General features: G+C 37.7%; 1 long non-coding RNA gene across 1 annotated transcript in view; it reads right to left on the bottom strand.

Moving 5' to 3' along the window:
* LOC130592290 (uncharacterized) overlaps nucleotides 1-16,869 on the bottom strand; it is a 28,382-nt gene extending 11,513 nt beyond the window's left edge. The window contains exons 1-2 of the long non-coding RNA XR_008970509.1: nucleotides 16,698-16,869; nucleotides 16,057-16,163 (exon numbers count right to left, since the gene is read on the bottom strand). This is a non-coding gene — a long non-coding RNA (uncharacterized LOC130592290). The remainder of the gene's footprint in view (nucleotides 1-16,056; nucleotides 16,164-16,697) is intronic.
* Nucleotides 16,870-22,032: the final 5,163 nt, after the last annotated feature.

The raw sequence follows: 22,032 nt of genomic DNA, 5'->3' as shown, positions 1-22,032 counted from the left end.
CTTTGTAAGACAACAGCAAGAAACAGAAATGATTACATAACTGAAGGGGTTTGCCATTACATGCAGATGAGGGCAGTGGGAACCCATTTACATGCATGTGCACAACTGCTCTTACACACACGCACAGACACACATACAATTTCAGGAATTTTCCTGCTTTAAATTGATGTCTCTTCATGTATCTCATTCTTCTGAGCCACTCTTCAGAAAGAACTGTCAGCAGGGATTTCATTTCAATTTTCCTTTTCCCATTTAATTTGTGGCAATTTAGAGTCAAGATAAATAATTAATGACTATTAAATACGTCCTGTTAACAGAAAGCCACTGTACACTTAAGTTCACTGGCTTTATTGCTCATCAGTCTTCCATTTTATTCTGGTTCCACTCACATTTGCAGGGTAATAGCATCATAAGAAATGTTTACCTCCAACACAACAAGCTGCTGAAATTCTATAGTGAACATCATTTTGTATTCAACACTAGCAAGACAGAAAGAAAGCTGTTTCTTGACAGTGCAAGTATGTTTGTTAGGTTTTTCTTTTCTTTTTTAACTTATTTTATCCATTACCATTTTGCTAGCAAACACGTTCCTAGTATTTTCTAAAGGTCTACACACACATGAACAAAGGGAAATGCATTCAGACATGCTCTGGGGAAAAAAAAAAAAAAACAACACACCAAAAAAAAAAGACCAAAAAAAACCACCAAAATAACCAAACATGTCCATCAAATGCAACAAGTTTCTATTTATTTCTTCATTTAGGTTAACCAAAGCATTCTAACTGAAGTTATCAAAGCATATAGTTTGTTACATATGACAGGATTCGCTTGGATGAAAGGAGCAACACGAATGTATCATTGGGAACTCCAAAATTATAACCCTCATTCTCAGCATTCTAACCAGGAATCAATACTGTAGTTGAGGGTCATTAAGTCAAAAGTGATCTCAGATGTCATTTTCAAGTGAAGATAAGTGCATTAAGCTCCTGTTTTAGCAGCTGAACACCATTTCTGAATACCTAGCACTCTTAAGCAAAAAATGAAAAAAAAAAAAAAGCCCCAGACAACCCTACAAACTCTTTTACAAACATTCGATTTGTATCAGTAACAGGGTACACTGTATTACTTCATGACTTCATCTCTACTTTTGTTTTTTATTGGGCTTCATAAGCATCTTTAAATATAAGCAAGCCGCAAATGAGATGTAACACAAATATGGAACAAATGAGCCTTGCATACGGAATCCTGACAACATCCCCCTTTTTAAGAGAGGCGCTTTCAATTTAAAATTTATTATTTTGGGAACAACACTATACAAGATTACTTATTTGAGGCTGAAAAAATCATTCCAATCAGATAATATTTTTAAATTGACAGACATATATAATAAAGCTGCTGATTTTCTCAAGCTACTTGATATCCAACTGAAGTTCACCAACTAAGAGCATAAGCTGAACAAATGGCTTATGTTATGAGCTTGACCCATTTAACTGATCAAATCACTCAGTGGAAGACATCTAGTAATACAAGGTCATATCACTCCCAGAGTTATTGATGTAACAAGGTATCAGAAATGCTTCACCAACTCAAAAGCCATGAAAATAATAATACCACTAAGACACAACAGTTTGGTGGCCCCATACTGAAAGATAAACTCTATTTTGAAGAGCAATTTCAATGTCAGCAAATTAAAAGAAATAAGCTATTTCCCTTAGCATTTGCACTTCAAAATGGTCAATCTATAAACCTTTTACTTCTACATTTCCAGGAAAAGGAAAAAATATTGCAGATTTCTCTTTCAATGTCTCAGAACAGCCTTGTTTAATTATTTAAGTAATAGTGGATTTCATCCTTTATTCCATCCCATGCCATTCCATCATTTTATGAAACTATGTGCCTCAACAGGGAAAAAAAAACACCACAACACAATTTAATCATGTTCACACCATATATTTTTTAAAAGTTATAGTTGAAAACCAGTATAAGAACTTCCATTTCAATCTCCATTTACACTTTAATTCATATAAGCAAGTTAACTGAATTTGTCTTCCCCAGCTATGAGCCAATGTAACTGCTAATTAGAAACACTCAAAACTAAAATCTTTAATAGGTGAGTGATTTTTCAAAGTTAAATAAAACTCTTTCCTCTAAACAAGGTATTTTGACAGAAGTCAAAACCAAGTAAAATCCATGCAAATAAATACGCTTAAAAGAAAAGAGATAATGGCGTAAACTAACAACAACAAAAAGTAAATACCACTTTATTCAGAAAAAGGACAAGTATACTCTGTCTTTCATGGTGCTGTTCTGCATTCCACATAACTTTCAAAGTCAAAAGGAATTTTTGCTCTAGAATGAAATTTGCTATGAACCAGAACATTGGTGCTTTATTACAAAGCCATTTCAAGTAATTTGAAGGTCTCATAGTTAGAACAGTCTGAGACACAGGGGAACAAAAAGTTCTTTTTAAAATCTTACTATAAAAAAGTAAGATGTTTCTTGAACAGATAGTCTCATCTCTACATGTCTGCAATATGCTTTGGTGTCCTACAGGGACTAGGTGCCTAAAAAGAGCATCTGCATCTCAAATCGAAGAGCAAACCAACATGGTTTGCATGACATTGGCTCATGGCCATGTAACAAGAATTACTCTTAAACAAAGAACAAATATTTCTGTTAAAATAAGCGGTGTCTAACTAAATGTGATCTATATGGATTAAAAAAAAAACAAAAAAAAACCCTCTCCTGTATAATCATTCCAACACACTTCCAAGAATCTAATTATACGCAAAAACATTGAAAGGTTTTTCATCAGCAGAACCTGGGACTTGGTGCCCAGTTCTCTGATTTCACAGTGTCTGTACCTGAAGAGCAGCCAGCGTCCTTTATGACACAGATCCAAGAACTGCAAAAACTGGCCAATTCCCACTACCAGGCTACCAGAATAATTTTTCACTTTCCAAGTCAGAGTACTAGCCAGGAAATTGAGATTAGAGACCCACTATCAATCCAACTTCTTATCAATTAGATTAAGTTTGTAGGAGGAACTGCCATCCTATTCAAACATTATAAGAGGTTTCTAGTAGCAATTTCCACAATTAAGGCTATCCTCTTTTTATGGCTGATGAGACAGTATATCCAAGAAAAACTTTACTCCCCTTCAGTGACAGCGTCTATCATTTTCTGTTAATCCTCACTGGTGATTTTGCAAGTTGAAGGGAATGTTTTAATATACCTAATAGTACTTCCAAAATCCAGCTCCATTTCTGCAGTTTCTGATGCATATTTCCATTATCCTTATATAAAGTTTGTATGGTTTTAAAATCACATTTTCTTATTTAAACAGAACAGATTTTAATGGCTATTTCTGCAGTAGGTAGTAAGTTTTGCTGTTTCTGCTTACAGACTTGACAATACCTGCACCATATACTGCTGTGAAGAAGAGGAAATCACTCACCCAAATTGTGTGAACTCTGACTGACAACTTATTTTTTCTAGCTGGGGATGAACTTGCATAAAACCAGCACATGGAAAAGTACTCTTGCCAACAATGTAGCAACAATGCCAGCTGTACTATGGTTAACATGGAAGCTATTGTCCTGAAAGATTCATATTTGCATGTACAATAGTAGCTTATGACCCGAGTACTGCTGACTCTTCTTACACATCACGTCTACTTGACACTGCAACTGTTTGATTAATATAGCGTAATGAAATTAATTAGTTCACACTGCTATATTTAATGCTAATGATGTGGTATTTCTCGTGCACATGTTTTAATTGCCACTTTTTGGAATCTTTCCAGTGATTACATAGCAGCAGGGGGAAAGAGTAGCATACTATGTGTCAGCCTTTCCTTGGAAGCGTATGTAAAAATCAAGTTATAGCCTTCTCCAAATAAAAAATAACTACTGATCACCAGATGAATATAAGAATTAAAGGATCAATTAGTACTTAAATTAATACAAACTAAATTAATACAAAGTGGAATATACATTGCTGGAATTAAGGAGATTTCTTCTGTATTTTCACTAATTCTAACACTCTATAAGAACATTATTTTCAAATGCCATCGTGAAAGCGAGCAGCAACGACTACTTTAGGAAAGTTACTGTAAAGCTGCTACATAATTGAATGAAGACCCCAATTTAATGTTTTAGGGAAAATATTCAGTTTCATTTTACTCAGTGCGCATTATAGTAACTGCTGGGATATACTAACCACGTTAATTTGTACATTTATAATCAATCTAGAGTTTAAAATTCATTGTGGAGTTTCTAAAAAGGACAAAAAAAAAAAAACAAACCTGACTGAACTACCTTGTAAAATAGATGAGCCAGACTTGGATTTCTAATCTCCGGAGGAGGGAAAAAAATTGCAGCCTTTCCTTCACGTTCCTGTTCACTGCCTTCCTTGAGATCTTCACTGATGGACAGTACAAACCACTAATTGACAGAAGCTGTTTAACAGCCTAGCAGCCCCACACTCTTCCGGAGTGGGTATCTGCTTCATAAAACTGCCCAATCTGCTACTCCCTACTACTCCTGTTTTCTTATTTACAACTTAAAATACACAGTAGCTCCTCTGTGGGCAAGTAAAGGGCTATAGGAATTAAGAGAAATTTTCAGGGAAATAACCAAATTAACAAAAACTATTTTTCCATGCGTGTCTGAACACATTTATCACACTTGAATTTAGGTTGGGTTTTTTTTTCCATACAAGGAATGGACACCTATACAATTGTTTCAACACCTTTTCAGGTTTTATCAGTTCTCATTCCTGCAGGGCTTCATTGGATAAAAATCAAATTACACTTTGTGTATTTTCCTACTTAAGCATTATAATAGGAACATGCACAAATGGAAAAAAAATATGAATGGAATCTCTGTTGATAGAAGGAAGTTACACTCACTTTAAAAATGGACTAAGGAAAACATTATGGACACACTTAACTTTTTAACTGGTTTGTTCTTCTCAAAGTTCAAGAGAGGAAAACTGAACTACTTCCCACCTCATTATCAAGGCAAGATAAACAATCTGAACAAGATAGCCTTCACAAATCCTCATCAAGACAATCCTTTTTTACATGACTAATTACCAGCAGCTTTAGTCAAATGATCATTGCATTTCAGTTTCCACAGGAAAGAGGCATTTTTCACCTACATTCTTAGCACTGGCTTTTGGGGCATTTCACTTCACTGGAAGCGTCACCATGAAACAGGACACAGTCCTGCCCCCAAGCATATGAGTAGCCACTAATCCCTTCAAAGGGAAACCAAGATAGGTTTTCAAATCAGCTCTTGTTTAGCAGAATGCTAGTTCCTGACTTCTGAAAAAGCTTCTGTAGCTTTCATCTTGTAAGGACAGGCAGAGAAAGAGATGGACCTAAGTAATCAACCTAATTTTTTCCATAGAAAATTCTTCCGGACTGCAGAGACAAGCAGTACACAAGCAGGCAGTGGTGCTTGCTTCTCTCCTCGCTGCATCCTCTGCTGCTATAAACGAAGGTTAAAAAACTTTCTGTCCAAGTGAGTGAGATATTAGCTAACTCAGACATTAGCTTTTCTTAAAACAGCATCAAAATACCTGTTAGACAGCATTATTAAGATTTGCAATACAGTACAACAGGTTTCACAGCCATACCATTTTCCACTTCAGGAAAGTGTATAGATTGTGTTGAAACCACATAATACCAAGACTCATTGCTCTTTCTCCCAAAGAGATTAAAATGTGTAACAGAAAGTGATTGATAAGAAGATAAAAGTATATTGTACCTTCCAGTAACTTAAAATGTCCATTTAGCAATTCAAAATTAATACAACAGGCATGATGAAGCAGTAGCACATGCTCTCCCAATACACACACACACACACCCCCCCCCAAAAGATGAAAAGAAAAATAAAAACACATCACTAAGTAACACTAAACCAGAAAAAAAAAAGCAGAACTCAAGCTGCAGGCAGTAACACAATACTTCTAGCTCTAAGAAACTTGGGTGAAATAACCTCATAGCACTGTTAATATTATTTTGGCCACTATCACATAACAACCCTTTGGAAACTCCTGTATCTGCTTATGTGAGAACCAATTTTAAAACTGTTATTTTTAAAACTGTTATTTTTAGTTAATAGATTTAGCTGCTACAAATCAAGATAAAAGTTACTACGACAGAAAAGTGGCTGTGTATGTTCTTTGCAAGGTAGCCTTTCTACCTAATTCCCTCCCAACACTGCTAAAATCACAACTTAACAGCAAAGCAGAAAAAAAAAAAACAAAAAAAACATAGCATGGTTCACTGTTCCAGTATCTTCTCCTTGAATACTGAGCAAGGAAAAAAAATAAAAATCTACTTCTTCTGAACTTTACAGTGTGATCTCACTCTCACTCAATCATAAGGCATCACCAGAATTATCATCATCATAATTATTAACATTCCCTTTATTATCCCCCAATTTCCACCTGGATCACAGCTTTTATATGATTCTGTCAAAAGTAACAACAAATGTACCGCTTTTTGAGACCAAAAAGCAAGGTTAGGTTATGAAAATCTCAACTTGGCATAATTTATTTCTGTTTTCTTTACCCAAGTTAGTAAAACGTAGACATGCAGTGAAACACCATTAACAGATGCTACAGTTTGCATCAGCCAGAATATCATCTTGCAGGCATGGAATACTGCTTAAGGCCTTATATATTAATAAAATTAGCTTAAACTATATAGACTAAGGTTTTCTTGGACTTTTTTTTTTCCTGATCATGAATCTGCCCTATTCTTTGTGATTATTAAGACAACTTTTGAAGATCACTTTATCTTCTGTTTATGGAAAATGATCCTGGCTCACAAACAAGATCCATTATATTGCCTTTCTAAAACCTTGATAGATAGATTACAGAGGGAGACCTCCATCTGTAGGAACAGTCTCTCATGCATGCTATTCCTAATACCCCTTTATCAAGCAGAACAATTGAAATGTCTTTTGCAACCATCATTTAATGAACTTAGCATAAAAATAACTTCAGTAAATGCATATTAATGTATTTCAAATCTTTTGTCCAAAACAAATGATGTTAAAAGTTAAATCCAAATAGAATTATTACAATGAGATTTATCATACCAGCTCTGCTTATACTCCAAAAATCAACAGCTCTGACCTCAGAAGAAAGTATTACTGCCAGTTATCTTTGCTGGTTGTATAATGGTCTAGACGTCAATAACACAAAAACAGAAAACACACCTCACCTCAGCCTAATTATATTACACAGATCCCTAGGTCTGTATTTCCTTTCCAAGAAACAGAAAAAGGTGACCTACCAAAGCTGCAAACAAGAAAAAGGCAGTGCGACTTTACACAGTTCATCACTTCTGCAATGCCCCTGTGCCTTCACTCAGAGGCATCAGCATAGTGTCAGCACAGGAAAGCACAAAGGCTGATTCTGTGGATGGAGTATAGTTAGCAGGATAAACCTCTGGACTCCATCAATCTGTGCATCATATATGATAAGTGGAAAAAAATTAGAAGAAAACAAGCAAAAACCAACAGATAAGCTTGTTTCGGAATATGAAGACAAGGGTGACATCACTTCCAACACCCACAGATGCATACTTGCATGACAGGATTTCTAGGACATATGCAAAATATAATTAATCTAATTGTACCAATAGTTAAGCACAAGTGTTGATTAAGGGATCTCTCTCTCTTAGCTTCAGATATAATTAGCATAACATGAAAATATCCTTGCCTTTGGGAAAGGCAAGGAGGAAAGGCAAAGTTCTAGGCAAAACATAAGAATATAGATATGCAATTCATAATCTCAAACACAGCTAAATGTGTAATTTTATATGTTCTTGCCTTTCTCAAATACCTGTATGGTACAGAAGAACAGTACCCTTGAGGTGAGCAGATAAGATACCTCAAGGCATCTAAAAAGGTATGAGCCACCTACAATTAGGCAACTAAATTTCATCCTCTTACTAAAAAGGTGCCATCTGACTTGACACTGCACCAAAGACCTGAATAATGGGCCTCCTTTCATTCCTGAGGACTTCTTCCATGGCCATTACTTACCCATTTCCTACCCTCACTTTACTTCCATTTCCTTTCTTCTAAAGCACTTTCTAGCAATCCCTTTTTTAAAATATACAGTAGTATATATATTGCACTTATAAAAACTTTAAAAACGTAAAAAAAGCTGACTCTTAGCACAAATATATTTGGGTGCTTTCAATTTATGATTCTATACAAAATATGATAATGGAAACACCCAGGGATTTCATTTCCATACCTATAGAAACCTCTGACACCTACAGTTGATGAGGAGAAACAGGTGCTGCAACACAACTTACTACTGCTGTGCCAAATACAAAAATCACTTTTCTCCAATAATCCTAGAACAGAAAACAAATAACCTGTAGTGAGTTCTCAAAGTAAAGAAGTTCTAAAATGAGAGAAATCATGCATTCTGATTAGGAATGGAAGCCCACTGCACTTTGTCCTAAAAACGCAGAAGGAAATACTTTGAACCTGCTTTCAAACTATTTTTCCAAATATTTTTTGGAAAATATTTTTTCAAACTATTATTCCAAATAATACTTATTCTATGCTGCTGACCCAATTATCACTGAATAAATTCATTCTGCAAAAGACTGTATCATGGATAAAGCAGTGGTTATATAATTAACAATATTTGGTTACTCAGGTTTGGTGGCCGACATACGTTTTGGCTACTCTTGAAGCTTTGCAATCTATTGTACACTTGCTAGCTGAGGCATTTGACAAAAGAGTCTCCTGATCTGATTGATTTGATTGACTGATCTGAGCTTCACTGAATTGTCAGAGGACAGTGAGTTCACAGGGGAAAGAAACAAGGAGTCAAGTCAAACATATGGCCCATTTCAAAGCCTATGCTCAGCAAAACCAGGCAAATGCATTTGTGCAGCTTTTCAAGTCTGGCTGCCCTGCATTCCTGAAGAATAAAAAAATCTAAAAAAAAATTAGAACCTACACTGTGTGACAAAAGCCACTGGTGTACCTTTTATTCATATGGAGAGACAACAATTTCACATTATAATTATGTTTAAAACTGAAGAAGTGGCTAAATTATCCAAAAGAGAACATAGGTTATCACTGTATTAATGCATTGGTTCTTTTTTTCCTATATATATATTCTAAGTACTCCAGTTTGTATGTTAATGATGCCAGCCCAAATCTACTAATGTCAAATTTGAAATTAATGTCACGCTTTGCTGGGCAGACTTCTGTTTGCAAAGGAATACCAATGATCAGTACAACTTTTCATTAGGAATATTTCTGTGAACATCAGACACAAATCAAATTACAGACTGTATGCAATATATTACCTGAAATTCACTATTATTACTTATCCATACCTACGATTTTGCAGAGGATTAGAGAAGTATAGAAAATTTAACTAAATTTCTTCATAAAGAGAAATTTTAGTATATTACTCAAATATTTCTACTAGTATATGTAGGTAATTTAATGTAATGTGAAATCATTCATGTAATAATGATTTAATGATCATGCATCTCCCAGCATATTCCTTCCATTACAGGAATTTTATAGGTCTCAAGACATGTTTCAAGTCTGACTTCTTACAGTATGAACTCTAATGTACTAGTTATACAGACAGTTGGTTCATACTGCTAATACATGAGCATGGTACCATTTTTCTGTTTGTTCAAAACCCACCGAACAGCAAAAAGCCACACACTTCCTTACAGAAAACCTAGGTGAAGAAAAGTATCAACTGTAATTTCATGATACTGCTGTGATTTCTGATTAAGACAGCACTCCCTACAGTTTTCCAGCTCTCTGAAGAAGTCTAACAATACCATCTGGCAACCTCATGGTTGCAATAACAAAAGGAAAGCAACTTGTGCAGGCATGGACTGCTTAAACGAGTTCTCCTCTTTGAATCCTTTCCATGGAGGACCGACGTTGCCATTGAGCTTGGCCTAACTCTACATCTACAGCACATTCCTTTTAATCTAAAAGAAAATCTTTCAAAATTGAGTCAATGCACTATCCTGGAAGAGGTTTTCTGTCATTTTTAAATGGTTGTGCTGAATATCGTTATGTCCTTCTACTCAAATAGCCATTCAGGCATCATTTTGGCTTATCTTTTATCGTCAATAATTCTGTAGCAACTCGAGTTACACTGCTGTCCTCCCTTTTACTTATGTGCAGGTATTAAAAGTATGCAGTACTTCTTCAGAAGTCAACTACAAATCCAGACTTTAAGGTTATAACCAAGTCTTTCACTGTAAATTTAAAAATTGTATTGTAAGCATTCTTATTTAACTCGGGGGGGGGGGGGAGGGGAAGAAATAATAAAAAACTTTAGACTTTAAATTAACATGGTATGTTATAACTAAATACTTTTTTTGCTAAAGTCAGAAGGCAACCACTTTGGGCTGAAGAGTGAGGAAAATACCAAGCTGAACATAAACTACAATAAACACTATCCTATGTAACACAGGGCCTGATGAGACTGTCTTATGCCGCTAGGAAGAAGAGGGGAGATTGTGGGGAGGAAAGAGGGAAAGGAGAGAGGATGCCTCAAAGCTAGGGCCATGTTACTTCCCCTGCCATACTCCCACACTGTTAAACTGCTGCATTAGAGTCTAAAAATCACTTTATTTCCAGACTAGAGTAGATGCAATTGTTCCTATGTAGTTACTTCTGCCGCAATAGCCTTAGGAATAACAGCACCCAGAAGACTGGCTGGTGTACACTTCCAGGCTGCTGCCACCAGAGGACCTTTATTCAGGTTGTTCACCTTAAATCAATCATTATAAAGCAATTGCTCTGTCACCTGCAAGGGGCTCACCAGCCATGAGGTTTTTTTAAGCACTATGGAAATACAAGTTTACCTTACTCACATAGTTCCAGCAATAACTAGAACTTTTAAATAGTCCCACATCCCATTAAACCATGAGTCCTCACATTTACAGACTAGACAATCACCCTTGCTGCAACAGTTTCCTCTTCAGCTCATCTTTCCACTGTGAACAGGAAGTATAAGCATTTACATTTTCACTGCTGGGCACTGTTACACATACTCAGCAAATGAGCTAGGTAATCTCAAACCAAATAAAGAGCAGCAGCTTGGAGAAAGAGTAATTTCTTGACAGCCACTGTGTACAGTTCTTACTTTAAATTCAGAAGAGCAGAACGCACCATATGCACCAAAACGTTCACCTTACCTTTTGAAAAGCTACCGTGAAACATACTGAAGAAATTATTTTAAACATCCTTCCAGCTTTTCACAAAGAGATGAGACTTAAGAATGGGACTGACTGCTGTAGAGAGCGTTTTTCTAGACCCAGTATATAGAGAAAGCAGAGGACTGGACCTGTAATATGTATCTATCTTTTTAACTGGTAAACGCATACACTCATGCTGCTTACAGCCGGAAAAATCCCACACAGCATTCTTAGTAAAAATCATCATACTATTCAAAGCCTTCGTATTGCAAACACACAAATCCAGAAATTCCTTTCGTCAAATATCTCTCTAAAACCTTAATTTTACATTCAGCAAAATGTAAGTGCATAATCTGAAAAGCATCATAATATTTCAAACAACTTTAAAGGCATTTAAAAGCACTCCTATATTCAGAATGAATTTAAAACATACATAGTATTTTGATAAATTTTACAGTACTGCTGACATATATTTTCTGAAGTTGATTTTATAAACCAGATTCTGCCGTCTCTACTCAGATAAAATCATATTCAACTAGATTTTAAGATTTTGCAGTGACAAAAAAAAATCCACTTTTTAGAAGCAGTTATAAAGTTGACAGTAGAGAAATACAAAGTGGAAAAAAGAGATTTCTCACACAATAGTTTTCACTTAATAAAGCATACTTAATAGAATAGAAAGATAAGAGAAATAGGACAGTTTCTGCAACTATTGACAACAAATGAAAACAGATGAGCAATTCAATCCTCATATTGACCATAAAAGTAGTCATTTCTCGGCAATTTTCCATTTATTGCTAGCTTTTCTGTTATTGTTTTACACTGACTCTTATTAAAGAAACTGCTAGAACAGATAAACTGAAAATTAGACAGCATCTAATGGCATTAAGAACACTAAAAAGCTCTTCCATTATGCATCCTTTTTGCCTGATCTTGTGTGCACGCTTCCTTTTCTTACTCTTTATTATTAAGTAGATTTAATTCTTGTTAGTGAATTCATTCATGCCTATTGCTTGTTTCCTATTAGAATTTTAAATCCAACTTAGTTTGCTACTAAACATTTTTCATCACAATCAAGTATGCCCAAAAAATTATAGACCAAATGCACTCCTTGTCATTATGTGACCCTCTCTTCATCACTGTTATCACTGTGACATAAAGCCCCTTTTTAACTTTATCATAGTTTCCATTAGGATTATAGATGCAAAACTGAAAAGTGGAAACTCTTGAAGGATGGACAGTATAAAAGCTGCTCAAGAAACTTCTAGTACTAATGACCTTATAACAAGTATGCGAGGAAAAAAAACAAGCAAAAAAAAAAAGCCCAACACAAACCAAACAACAAACAAAAACACATAAACAGGCATTCTCCAGCACAAATACTGAGATATTTCTATAGCTATCTTTCCTTTTTTTTTTAATTATTATTATTTGAAGAATGCCCTAAATGTTTCCTTCTTCCCATCTGTTTTCCCTAGAATCCCTTTGGCCAATAATGAAGGAAAAAACCTACTTTCCCTGACTACAGATACCAAAATCCAATCCTAAATTACAGATCATCTGCATAAATGCCACTGTTAAAATTATATTTGCTGCCAAGAACATTTGCTGCTTACAAGGTCTTCAAAGTGATACCAAATCAATTAAGCTTACTCGAAATACGTGGAACTCAGGTACCAATCTGTTTTTACACGAAACAAGCTTTGGACTGATGAAAAGTACCAGAAACCTTTCCCAAAATGCTGAGCTGGCCTGTTTTCCAATTTAGCTAAAGAAGCTAAAGATATCTTAGTTTGTCCAACTTGTTATAGTACTTGGAACCTGTACAATTAGAATCCATACATATAAAAGTGATTAATGCTTTATAAATGTCAGAAGAAGACACACAAACCAAGCTGATTAAAACATCTGTGTATTATTTGGTAATTATCATATACACCATTTCAAAATAGTTTGTGCTATCAAACATCAAGTTCATGTGTACTGTCAATTTCTTCAGTAAAGCCACATGTAACAAAGAATGAATACTCTGTCATAATTTTTTCCATCACAGTTTGACCACAAAGTTTGGCAGCACATTGGTATACTAAGTAATTAATATTAATACAGACAATACTATTTGACTTTACTGCAAACTAATGAAGGTGTAGGATTTTATTAGTAAGAATTCACACAATAGGCACATGTTAGAGGAATTAATCATTCACTCCTGCAGACTGCTTATATATTTCATCAGGCTATTATCTGATCTGAATAACAAGAACAATTGCATAATAAAAACACATCACTGCTGACACATGCAACTTTATTCTATCAACTTTACATATTCACAGCAAGAGGGCTGTTTAAAGTCCTCTGCTGTTTGCTTCTTCTGAATTAGACTGACCTGATTCAACACTATCCTGTACCAACAATTATGATCAAGACTGTATATACATATAAGATCAAATATAGTATGTATGAAACTTAACTGCCACAATGCAACTCGGGTCATTCCACACAGTAGCAAGTAGTTATTACAGCAAAAGTGGAGTATGTGTCAAGTAATTTTTCATATAGATACTGAAGTATTGACAGGTGATATCCCAGATTTAAAGAAAATCAGAAAGACAAATAATGAAGACTACATTTCAAAATAATAAAACCATTAAGTATGTATAGTTCCAGTTGCATAACGTCAATGTAGTTCCTATCTGATTAGTCACATATATTTTAACCTTTTTTCTTTAAAAAACTGACACTTTGTTAGGCATTCAACACTGCACACTTCATGTTTGGGATCACCTAGCAGAACATAACCTAAAAATCTTAACCTAATACGCTTCTCTGTATGCAGTCTCAGAACAGTTCATGGAAATTATCTGGATATAGACTTTTAATGCTCTGCTCGCAGGCAGTAAGTACAACACAGCAATGAGTCATGTCAAATGTTACCTTCTCAAAAAAAAAAAAAAAATCAAACAAGAAATAGCAAGGCTGTTTTTTTAACTGACATACATTTATAGTACTAAAACAGCAACAATAGGATTTCTTAATAAGCCAGAAGATGTGTTACTCTTTTATTTCAAGTTCATAAGTTCATTTGGTATTTTTTCCTATCATAAATGTTACTGTCCATTACCCAAAGAGTACTGCAATATGATATGAAAGTCACCCTGATTCACTACCTCAGAACTTGCAGCAGTCCATGCTTTGTAATTTTTCTTAGCTTTCAGATTATGAATACCTGAAAGCACCTTTGAATGTCATCCTCCTGCTACTGCAGATTTAGCCTTTCCTGCTCTTGGCACATAAATTTCCTAAACAAATTTTGTCCAATTACCTTTACTGTTGTGACATAAACTAATTTCTTTACTTCACACAGAAAAGCATTTAATTTGACCCTAATAAACTTTCACTCCTGGTGACATTCATTAGTTGTAATTGATTTTGAATTACACCTGAAAATGCAACATTAATTTTATACTGAGTTGCTTAATAAAATACACTTGTAAATGCATGTTTAATGGCTTCTAAGGACACAAGTGAATTCTGAGGAAATGAACAGTAAAAACATCATACATTAGAGACTTGAACTGCACAGTTTATTTACTTATTTATTATTTGAAATTTGTACTGTAAACTAATCCAAATTTGTCAGGAATTTCTAAAGAAGTTTAATTTATTCAAAACTGTATTATCCCTACATCATATAAAATATCACATGAAGAATTTAAATCCAAGTGCATTTGGCAGGAATAGAAGAAAAATGCTGAAATGCTATTGATTCCTTCCAGTACATTCAAAACACCTGACTCAACTATATTACTACTGACATAACACAAAGATTTTATTTAGATATTAGCAAACATGAGCAATTATTTTCATTGATATACTTTTCATTCTTATTTCTTCCCTCCACCTAGGAAACAGTTAACCCTGAACTACTAGTAATAGCTGTTTCCTCTACCAGAGATGTGGCAAATGTCAATGAGTCCACTGTCCTATGAGAAATAATGCCTGCAAAAGTTATCCTCCCCAGATGCAGATATATTTAGTGCTAAACACCTAACAGCAGACTCTTCATGACACACCTTTACCTGATCTTTGTACCTTCTGTCAACTCCACAGCCCTGCCAACAAACCTGTCACATTATTCATGAAGCCCTCTTAAATATTTTTGCTTACCCTAGATCTTTCTCACCTATTTAGAAATGTGTTGTCAGTACTTTTGAATATGTTCCTTACAAGCACTTTTAAAGCAAAGCTGTTGTCTGTAACTGCCATCCTCATTAGAAAAAAAAAAAATACATTCCATAGATGAAAAACTTCATGAAAAATCTAATAACTTTAGACACTTGGATGAAAAAATGCTGACAACTGAATCCAGCCAAAACACTGTTAGTATGTATAATCCATGCACATTTTATAATAAAGTGAACGCCCTGCCACCTGGCACTACTTAGCAGGTCACACTGTGCTCTAGACCTCTCCTGAGGGAGCGTCTCTTTGTTTAGGTTTTGTCTGTAATCTAGCACATACCTACACTCCCACTAAGGTAGACATTACACAATATTTGACACCCTCAGGTTCTTTACACAAGTATTCACCTGCAATTTTCTTTCCTCATAAAAGATAAGCAAACCACTTTCCTGCACTTTTCCCACTGAAAGCAGTTTAAGTTACCACAGCCAAGCTTCTCTCTGACCAAAACAGTGTGATTTACAAGCAGAAACGCACACACATACCCACACACATACGTATATATATAAAGATGTATATGCTAAGAAAACGTTTGGAAAAGCAGGAGAGCATAGGGACAGAAACCAAGCACGGAGTATTTTACTTACTAATGCTGTCCGTTCGGACCTCTTCGGAAACCTGAAGAGTCTCCGCTTTCCCCTCCTGCCAGTCAGGCGCCGCGTTGTGCCCCTAGTCCACAAAGGCCCAGATGGAACTGCAAAGAGAGAGAAGCACATGCCACACCAGGCAGTTCTGTTTTAGTGGGATCCAGCGCTGCTGCCACTAGCTGCTTGGGGGTACCCCGCTTTCAGACCAGACTCTGAAAAAGAGTCATCCTTCCCAAATTTTTTTTTTCTTTTAGCAGCAATTAAAAAAAAAAAAAAGGAAAAAAAAAGCCTTCCCGAGACTCTTGCACCCTAAAATTTGAGGGGGGAGGGGGAAAGGGGAGAGGAAAGGTACCTGCAACTCTCTCCGACGAGGCCAGCAGAGAGATAGTGAGGGAGGGAGGAAAAGAGCGACGAGGAGAGGGAGGAGGGAGGGAGCGAGGGGTGGAGAGGAGGGGGGTGTGGGTGCGTGTGTCTGTGCGAGTGCGGGGGGCGTTGAAGCGCCTGTCGTGGGGGGCGCCGCAGCCTACCGCTCTTCGAGCCCAGCCCCACTGGCTGCAGGCGGGCTGGGACGGGCAGGGCTGGGCCGGGGCGCACTCCCCACGGGGCCCCCCGCAGCCCCCGCCGCCGCTCAGCCCGCTCACCTGCATTTCCTTAACGAGCCACTTGATGGCCAGCAGCAACGGCGGCCCCGTGGCTCCGCCGCAACTTTGGCGGCCTCGGAGCCACGCCGCTCGCGCGGAGCTGGCGATGGGGAGGTGCCGGTCGCGGAGTGCCGCTCCGGCCGGGGACCGCACCGTCAGCCACCCGCGGAACTTTCCGTCCGGTGGCGGCTCTGCGGGTCTTGGGGCCTGGGGGGGGGGAGGGGGAGGGGGAGCGAGGGGTGGAGGCTACGCTGAGCCCCGCGTTTGCGCGCCGTCAGCCGCGCAGCAACGAGACCGGTAGCGGGGCATGCTCCGCCGTCCGCCTCACCCCGAGCTGCCTCCTCCCACCGCGCTCCCCAGCGTGTGCGAAGAGAGTGAATAAGCGAGCTTGTCGCTATTAATAATGATAAGCCCTGTCCCCACCTTCCTTTTCTCCCTGGGAAAACAATTAATAATGCATTAAAATAATGCACCTGTAAAGCACCGGCTGGCAATAATGAAATAACAATATTACCACCACTTAAAGAGAGCGCTGCTGTGGATGTGGTGGCGAGGCACGTTTCCCTATTATTCACACCCAAGTGTGAGCATAAATTCTGCTTCTGGTATCAACGTCCCTTTTCCCTACCAGAGCAATCATCATTATCATCATCAAAGTCTCTCTCTAAAGCTGAGAGGAGACGCTGAGTCCCCGGGTGGCTGCTGTGGCTGGGCTGCGAGGAGGACATACCTCTCCTCCCCCCTTCTGTTCGCCCCAAACCAATCTCTTCGTTTTTCCTCTCTCGCTTGTACCGGTGAGTTAAGCATTGCGTTTGGCCCTTTTAGTATTTTCCCTTCCGTTCCTCCCCTGACGATAGTTTGTGTATTTTAAATAAAGATTTCATTCTGCCAACCCGCAGGAAGCTTTTAACAAGATGCAGCTGAGCGTGTCGATATCTTATATCTTTTTACTGCTGTTCCGGCGTGTACATCAACTCCAAACTCATTTCTTTTCTTCTCCGCCCAATACTGTAGCATCTCAGAGACGGCGGCGGCAGTAGCAGCAGAGCGCTGCTCCCGGGAGGCACTTTTACTTTGCCCTCAAAGTATCTCCCAGCAATGATACCCGGCGGAACCCCCCCCACCCCCCTGCCCCTTCCCTGCAGCCAGCTGCTGGGGTGGTTGCTCTTAAGATTTCCAGTTCCACACAGCCTGAGAGCGGGGGGGAGGGGGATCGTCTTTTTGTTTAGAATGCAGTTTTGTGTGTCTGCTATTTTTAAGTAAGATTTTTCCAGAAATAGATACCATCGAGATTTAATTTACGAAGCTATCTCTAACGATGCTCAATACTGTCTTCCAAGAGGTACATTTGCAATCATTTGCCTTCCCACGACGATGCGCGAACGTTTTTCACAGACCTTAAACCGTTTATGAAATACTAAAAGGGATTTTGTTGTTGTTCTTTTTCTTGTGTTTTGGGATTTGGTTTTTGGTGAGGTTTTATATTTTTTTCTTCAATTTACAGTTCATCTGCATTAAAATAAAACTTTGTTCAGCATGCCGGCAACCTCCTATTGATTTCTGGGGTTTAAGAGGTGGGTTTTTTTGTTGGTTTGTTTGTTGGTTTTTGTTGTTGTTTTTTTTTACTGGAATGTTGTGATGTTGCGGTCAAGGTGATTTCTCTCCATGATAAGCGTTTCCCAACCCCTAGCTGTGCAGTCCTAGCTTGCCGATCACCTGCTGATTCACCTCCTCGTGTCAACCAACGCTCAGGCACCAGGTTAAACCAGAGAGGCACCTCGCGGGCTTAAGGCTCTCCGAAGGCTCAGCACTGCTGGAGGGGCTCCTGGCGAAGGCTGCGAGGTCGAACATTCTCCCCGGCTGAGGAGGGAGCGTGGCCAGGGATCCCCCTGCGCCTCACGGGCAGTAGAGCGGAGTGCTCCATCCGACCAGGACCACCCCAGCCCGCGGCCGGTAGGGCGCGGCAGGGCGCGGGGTTCGCGGGCGCGGCGGGCGGACCTCGCCCCCTGGTCACCGCGGGGCAGCCGCGGGTCAGGGCAAGCGCTCGGCCTCCACCCGGCAAAAGGGCTTGACAGGAGCTTCCCATCCTCAAAGTGACAGAGGGCGTATCGCCGCTTGCAAGGATTATTCCAGTTCCGAGGTTTCCCGACACAAACCCAAAAGCACTAGTGCCTTTAAAAGAATACAGGCGATAGGGAGCTGCCACTGAGCATTCTTTAAGGTTCAGGCCACAACTCAATCTGACCTAGTTCGAAACATGAAGATTCAGAGTTTAGGTGGAAAAAAAAAAGAAAAAGGCAAAAATATTCTCCCCTTTTATTTCTTTATATATCTGTTAATTTATTTGTTTTCAAAGGAGGCTGTAAATTGTGCTATTTTAGGGTGCACCTTTATTAGGACAGGGTAATGGGGCAAGTTAAGTTTTTCCTCCCAGTGGTGTCTTCCCCTTTGGTAGATCATTTGTGAGTATTATTTTAATGTACTACTAAATGTGGCATCATTAATGTTTGTAAAACTGATTTTATATGTACATTAAAACTGCTAAATGCAGTAGAAAATTAAGTATTCTGAGATCTTAATGCTCCTTACCAGGTTGGAGTTATGTATCTTTCATTCTTATATTCCTTTTGATCTTCAGACATTCCCTTTTTCTTTGACTTAGATTTTTCCAGCCTACCATGTCTTGTTCCTACATTTTATTGCAAATTTCTTCACAGGCATAAAATATATTGGTATTATATTACTTTTCATGAGTACCAAAGTTTTGTGCAATATAGTATGTTAGCAGATCACTTTGCCATAATTTATGTAGAACCCGAATGAAGCACCCATTCTGTATGCTGAGTATTACGCAGTGTTTTTAAAGTTTGTGAAGGCTGGCATGAATTCAGCTTTAGATAGTGTTGCAAAGTTGGTCACATGAGAGCAATTGTAAGAAAATCCATGGGGATGCAAAATCTCATGGAGATAAACAAGAAATAAAAATAAAATCTTTCGAACATTACTTTAGAAATAAAAATGTATCAGAATTAAAAAAAAATCTCCAAAGATAGTCTGCCATATCTCATAGTATCTATCAACTGAAATAACTTAAGTCTAATATATAGCCAATACTCCACCTATACCCATACAGTAGGAAAGGTGATTTGCATGTCTGGTTTTTTTTTTTTTAGAAATTATTTGTAGTAGTAAATACTCTGCCTTATGTATCACCATCTATTTCTTTTTTGCAAGCTACCATGAAAATATGGCTGAAGTTGGGCATTTATAGATATACATATATGAAATGAAGCTTGTGCAAAGCCTGGGAAAACTGAAACCCAGACAGTTTTAACATGCAAAATACCATCTTATTTTACTTTCACCTTAAGGTCTCAGAGGGCGCACATGGTTCTTTTTTTCAACCCACTTCAATCTTCAGACTTCTGCTTTTCGTGGACTAGTATCTCCAAAGAAAAGCAATGGACATTTTGATATGTAGACTATTTGTAACTACATTGAACAAAACTAGATTGAATTGTCTCATCCCCAAATAAAAGTTATGAGAGAAGACAAATAGAAAATACATGTGAAAGAACACAGCAGGAAACGCTTTGTGAAATTCCTCATGAGTGTTTTTTCCTGGAGTCTAACATCTGCAAGAAACTGAGAAGATGACTCGGCAATCTGTAACCACCTGGAAGGCAAAAAAGAACCATTCCTGCAAAGACAAGGTGCCTGCGAGCAGCTCTGAAGCCCTGATATCTTCACATCATTAATTTGTGTGATGCAGCTTCCTCAGCAAAATCTCTGTATAGCTGTATCTTCCCTATTCACACTGGTCAAAGCTAAATATTCTAAGGAAGACGAAAAGCACTGGCTTGAAAAATTACAAACATCTAGTATTAATATACTTTCCCAATAATCATATCCTAAAGCAGACAGTTAAAAAGGTGACAGGGGAAAAGTATGTGGTTTTTCTTCTCTCCAGGTATGAAACACAATCACTCATCGTTCAAAGTCTGTGTCTGTATGCTACACATACTAGAAATATACATAACATGAGAGAAATTAAGAATTGCACACAAACACAAATTAGCTTCCTTACAAAATGAGAGAAATTTATATCTTTGGAGCTGTTTCCTACCTTTGGATCACAAGGTGCCTAAAAATGCATTTGCTGAAATAATAATTTCAAATGGTGTACACACCCCAAGAGCCAAGCATCTCGTGTCATAATGGGAATTTTTCGTGGGAAAGGACTGTAGCTCAGGGAGCATGACAGAATGTATTATTGAGAAAAAATGTGATTTTATTATAGGACATTCATATTTATGTATTAACTATGTTAATTCATAGGACAACAACAACCGTATCTCCAAGTGTGTGTACTTTAAAATATTTTGTTAACACCACTTGTATCTGGTAGTATTTTTGTTAAAAATAAAGTTTAAAAAGAAAAAAAATATTTCAAACTAAGATGTCATACAAGATGGTTTTGTCTTTTTTCTTTTGATCAAGGCACTAAATGAGTCTTTGAATCCCTATTATTGAGAAAGTATTTTTTTCTTGTATGACTGAATGCCATTATATTTCTTTGTTATTCCTGACCTTTTATGTGGTAAAAGTCTCACACTGCACTTAAGAATTGCATCTGGTTTTAATAACATGAGGTGAAAATCTTGAACATTCAAACTGTAAAGCCTGGGTTAGAGTGTTTGTATTTGACAGACTAAATGTATTGTGTCCCTCTTCCTACAAGTCTTGTTTAGGCACCTTTATTCGAACTTAGAACTGCTATCTCTTGTTATTTCACTACAGCAACAAATATTAGCTAAGGAACAAAACTCTTCACCGTGATTCTACGGAACGTGCTTAGCTCTGGCTGGGCACCTACTTAATTCTAGCTGAGGAGACAAAAAAAGGGAAAACCAGCTTTGTGTCTTTGGGTCAAAGTAGATTTCCAACTGCCAGAGATCAACCTGAGAATAAATATGAAGGACTGTGTATCCAACATCAATATATGTTTGCATATTATTATTCCTTTCACTGAAACAGCTGGTGTTAGATTTGAAAGCATGTCCAACTGGACCATGTGTCTGACCAGTATATCAATACCAATGTTTATGTAGGCCTTGGGACAGTTCCAGGGATTTCAGCTTGCATTGAGACATGCCTTGAAGTTTTGTCAGACTGTAGTCCATTAGGGAGTTAGATTGTGTTCTGCACTACAGCACGTAAAGCATGATTTTTGCCATTGAATTTAGTGAGGAAAGGATTGGTCTCCAAATGAGTAACCTCATCTCTGTTCTCAAGCAGAGGACCTAGTAAGAGCTTGACAAGTGTTTCATTAATC

The sequence above is a fragment of the Pezoporus wallicus genome, unplaced genomic scaffold (assembly GCF_028554395.1).
Source record: "Pezoporus wallicus isolate ANWC-B61680 ecotype Strahan unplaced genomic scaffold, APGP_CSIRO_Pwel_v1 contig_2574, whole genome shotgun sequence".
Taxonomy (NCBI): domain Eukaryota; kingdom Metazoa; phylum Chordata; class Aves; order Psittaciformes; family Psittacidae; genus Pezoporus; species Pezoporus wallicus.
Note: the sequence above shows the minus strand (reverse complement) of the source record. Positions and strands in the feature narration are given on the sequence as shown.